Raw genomic sequence first — 5,000 nt, 5'->3', positions numbered from 1 at the left:
TTTTCTTCTCTGTCTGTCTGTCTGTCTCTCTTTCTCTCTCTCTGTCTCTGTACGTTATCAGTCTGTCTGCCTGTCTCTCTCTGTCTCTGTACGTTATCAGTCTGTCTGCCTGTCTCTGTCTGTCTCTGTACGTTGTCAGTCTGTCTGCCTGTCTCTCTCTGTCTCTGTACGTTATCAGTCTGTCTGCCTGTCTGTCTCTGTCTCTGTACGTTGTCAGTCTGTCTGGCTGTCTCTGTCTGTCTCTGTACGTTGTCAGTCTGTCTGCCTGTCTCTCTCTGTCTCTGTACGTTATCAGTCTGTCTGCCTGTCTCTGTCTCTGTACGTTATCAGTCTGTCTGGCTGTCTCTCTCTGTCTCTGTACGTTGTCAGTCTGTCTGCCTGTCTCTCTCTGTCTCTGTACGTTATCAGTCTGTCTGCCTGTCTCTGTCTGTCTCTGTACGTTGTCAGTCTGTCTGCCTGTCTCTGTCTGTCTCTCAGTGTGTCTCTCTTTCGCTCTCTTACAAGAAATAATCTTCACTCGATATTTTTGTGGGTTTTTTTTTTTGTTTAGCCGCATAACAGCAAAGATACCAAGCGTGTATCAGATTGACCGTGAGTTGTGAGATTTTCTTTTTTTTCAAGCCGATTATCATTCAACCTCTTTTGGCTTTTGCATACTTAGGGAGGCGAGAGGCGGAGGAGGTGTGGCGTGGGTGTGTGTGTGTGGTGTGGGTGTGGGTGGGGTGGGGGGGGGGGCTCCAGGTTCACTCGGAAACTGCATGATGACCCCACCCCCCTCCCTCCCAGCTATTCCCAGACCTCCTCCTATCCATCCCGATCTACTGCCCCCCCCCCTCCCCTCCCCCCTCCCCTCCCCCCTCCACCCCTACACCTTTGCTTCCACTCCATGTGATTATTGATTTTTCCATATATGTCAAGGACAAGCATGACCCACTTGCATCGAATTGATGGAGAAAGATATCACCCCCTTTTCTGACAGCACTGGATTCGTTATATGCGAATATTCCAAGTGATGTGCATGATTATAAAATGCATTTGAGACTTCGATATTTCTCTTCTTTTGCTTACAAAGAAAAAAAACACAGAAAAAGTTTTGAATTCTAATTTGTTTTATTTGTTTTTATTATTATTATTATTATTATTATTATTATTATTATTATGTTATTATTTTTTTTATTCATGGGCAAATATTGAACAGAGTTTTAGTGGTACATCAAATGAGAAAAATGACTGATGAGGTGGTAACACACACAGACGAGTATACTTTGGCTGAATACATTCACTTCTTATTTCATTATACCTAACTTGAGACATATGTATATCCAAAGAGTGAAGTTTCCAGCGTATTCTTGCAAAAAAAAAAGAAAAAAAAAGAAAAAAAAAAAAAGAAAGAAAAAAAAGGCACGATAAAAAAAAAAAAAATCTGTCCGTGGTACCTTTATATTGTTAAAAATGTGAATTTATGGGTGACATACCAATTTCAAATCTTGAAAACATTTCTACGCTGCTGAACATTCTTGATAAGGGCAGGCCGTAAGGGTACGTTTGAACTGCGAATGAACATGACAGAAGTCATGGACTGCAACGAATCGTGCCAACGTTGAGCATGACAGTCTGTAAGACTTTGTTTCCCCAGGCCCTGATAAAAAAAAAAAATAATGTTACCAACGCACTTTGCATCTCAAACCACCCCAGAACCATATGCATATAAGATATTTCGAATCATAGACACCCAAGTAATGCAGTATTGATTTTGTAAAGACATGAGCATGCTATAGGCATATTTTGGGTTTTCATTTTCATTCATGTAAACCAACGAAGTCCAAACTTTTTGCAGCTAATGTAAGTAAAACACATAAAAATAATTATCTAAAGCATCAAGATGTACTTTTTCAATGTATTCTGGTCTTGCGTCAACTCACAAATTTCTGAACCATGATATTAGAATGGGGTGTATTTGGCAATCATACATTTTGAAAAATATACACAGAAAGTGTTCTGTGGCAGCTTTATGATAACAATCAATCAATCAATCAATCAACCAAAAACACTTTATTTATCCACATGGAAATTAAGTTGTGCAGTCACAGGCTCGTTGTAAACACCAGCATAAAATCATCATGCGCAACATAAAAAGAGATTAAAACTAGTCAAATAAGATTTCCCAATAGCTGACGATAGACTAACCGCCCTTCCCCACACACACATACTCATGTTAAGACAATAGCGTATTGCACAACAATATTTACAAATGAAACATCCAACAAATAAAAGATATATATTACTAAAATGACATGCGCGCACGCACACACACACGCACGCACACACACACGCACGCACACACACACACACACACACACACACACACACACACACGAGGAGAGAGAGAGAGAGAGAGAGAGAGAGAGAGAGAGAGAGAGGGGACTCAGAACTTAAAACGTTTATATTCAAGGATAAAGATTTTAGGCATGGCCTATTCTTCCAATCTGTCCTTGCTAATCTACATCTATTGCAAACAGCTCACACATAAATGAAGGGGAAAGGTTTTCATGCAGAAAGATATACATCATGAAGAAAACAACCCACCATGCCCCCCCACACACACCCATCCTCACGCACACACATGATGAATATAAACGCGCGCGCGCGCGAGCGCGCACACACACATACACACACATACACACACACACACACGCACACACTAAGATTGACAGATGGATAGGAAAGTGAGTCACACACACACACACACACACACACACACACACACACACACACAGAGAAAGAGAGAGAGAGAGAGAGAGAGAGAGAGAGAGAGAGAGAGAGAGAGAGAGAGAGAGAGAGAGAGAGAGAGAATGAATGAATTTTCTTTAATGGGGGAAGTGGAATAATCAAGGACATGCTTTTTTTCATCTTGCCCTCAGGGGAAAAAAATCAACAAGCGAACAAACAAACAAGCAAAAAAACAAAAAAACAAAACAAAGCCCACCATGGGTAGTTTCCTTTCTGGATGATAACAACACGTTCAGTCTAAAACTACAAGGGCTGTTACAATATTTGGGTTCAATTAACTGCAGTCTGAGGTCTAATAGGGCAGGACAACAAAACAAAAAACGGATCTCATCTTCTTTTCTCTTTTGACACAAGCGACACATCTGTTCACGTTCACCATTTGACTTGTATCTTAAACGATGGCTAGCAATATCAGAAATACCAAATCTAAATTTAGTCAAAGCACATTTAACATACCTACTCATTCTAATCATAAGATATGGCTCGGCTCAGTCACACACGTAGTCTTAAAAAGTCTATATTGAGCAAATCTATCACTAGTATATATATATATATATATATATATATATATATATATGAGAGAGAGAGAGAGAGAGAGAGAGAGGAAAGGGGTTGGGGTCGGTAGGTATAGAGACAGAAACAGAGACACAGAGAGAAATAGAGAGAGAGAGAGAGAGACAGACACACAGACAGACAGACAGACAGACAGAGACAGAAAAAACAAAAAACAAAACAAAAAAACGGAAACCGAAAAACAGAGACAGAGAGAATCTGCCGCAATCCAAGAAAGGTATTGATCCAGCTGGTGCCTCTTCTGTGAGAACGTCACCCTTCGCGAGATGAGCTTTCGACTCCCCCTATCCATTCGCCCCCCCCCTCCCCCTTGCCCTCCCCCTCCCCCCACCAGTGGCCTTTGACGTGAATGACCGCTGTTTATAGTGCAGGCAGCCGTACTTCGTTTTCTGAAGTGGTCCGTCCGGGGCCATCCGCCTCCACCAGTTGGCTCTGACGTACGTGCATGACCGCTGTTTATGTTGCAGGCAGCCATACTTCGTTTTCGGGGAATGGGCACTTGATTTTGCCGGCTGCTGCAAGCCAGTCGGACACAATCGTATTGAACATTTTACATGGACTTGCTAGACCTGAAATGATATCTTCTCCACCTTCAACCCTCCAGATAGAAATGATGATAACAATGATGATGATGATGATGATGATAAAGAAAGAAAGAAAAAAAAAAGAAAAAAAAAGGAAAGAGAAGAAGAAGAAGGACGGTAATGATAATGATGATGATGATGATGATGATGATAAAGCAACAACAACAACAACAAAACAAAACATATTTAGATAGCACATAGCGTTGATTATTGTGCAGAGAGAAAAAAAAAAATCAAAGCGCCTTCCTACCAGTCAGCCACACACATGCATAACTTTGACCTGAGAGAGGTTAACTCCCTCAGTACGGCCAGTCCTCTCTTCTCCTCTACACAGACCCCTCAGATGTCCAGTGGGTGTCTGAATGACCCAACCTTTAGCTTCCGTCGTCAGAACTGTGGTATTATTTGTCAACATTCACCTCTTCAATATAAGAACGTTCCGCTTGCAATATTTTGATGATGGTAATTGGGATGAAACGCTGTTAACGTCGTCTCTTTCGCCGTTCGTATGGAGAGAGTTAAAGACAAAAATGTATGAATGTATGTATGTATGTATATATATATATATATATATATATATATATATATATATATATATATATGATAGTCAGTCGTGTCCGACTATGACCATCAGAACAGCAGAGGAGGCAACTGCTGTTCCGACTATTTGGGCTAGAATTTGATTATAGTGGAGAGTGTCTTGCCCAAGTACATCCCCACTCTCTCGGCCAAGAGGGTTTTAGGACAGTCGGCGTTGGGATGGTTCCCCCAAAAAAAAGGCTGCAGCACTAAGAGCCAGTGCAATTTTGCCTCCTAGTTTGAGAGTCATAGTCCTTCACAAAAGACTAAGCTGTAAATGGTTTTCCATTGAATGCATGTAAATCAAACTAAAAGATAGGAAGCACGGACCTCGCAGGTTCTTCGGGTTGAAGTCTAACACTCGACGGGCGCAATAGCCGAGTGGTTAAAGCGTTGGAGGGTCCCGGGTTCGAATCACGGTGACGGCGCCTGGTGGGTGAAGGGTGGAGATTTTTACGATCTCCCAGGTCAACA

General features: G+C 41.6%; 1 protein-coding gene across 2 annotated transcripts in view; it reads left to right on the top strand.

Annotated features, from left to right (window-relative positions):
- The window catches only part of LOC143293144 (ADP-ribosylation factor-like protein 4C), a 22,587-nt gene that overhangs the window by 363 nt on the left and 17,224 nt on the right, over nt 1-5,000 (top strand). The gene's annotated exons all lie outside the window — the stretch shown is intronic.

Source organism: Babylonia areolata, chromosome 18 (assembly GCF_041734735.1).
Source record: "Babylonia areolata isolate BAREFJ2019XMU chromosome 18, ASM4173473v1, whole genome shotgun sequence".
Classification (NCBI taxonomy): domain Eukaryota; kingdom Metazoa; phylum Mollusca; class Gastropoda; order Neogastropoda; family Buccinidae; genus Babylonia; species Babylonia areolata.
This window is presented reverse-complemented; position numbering and strand designations above follow the sequence as displayed.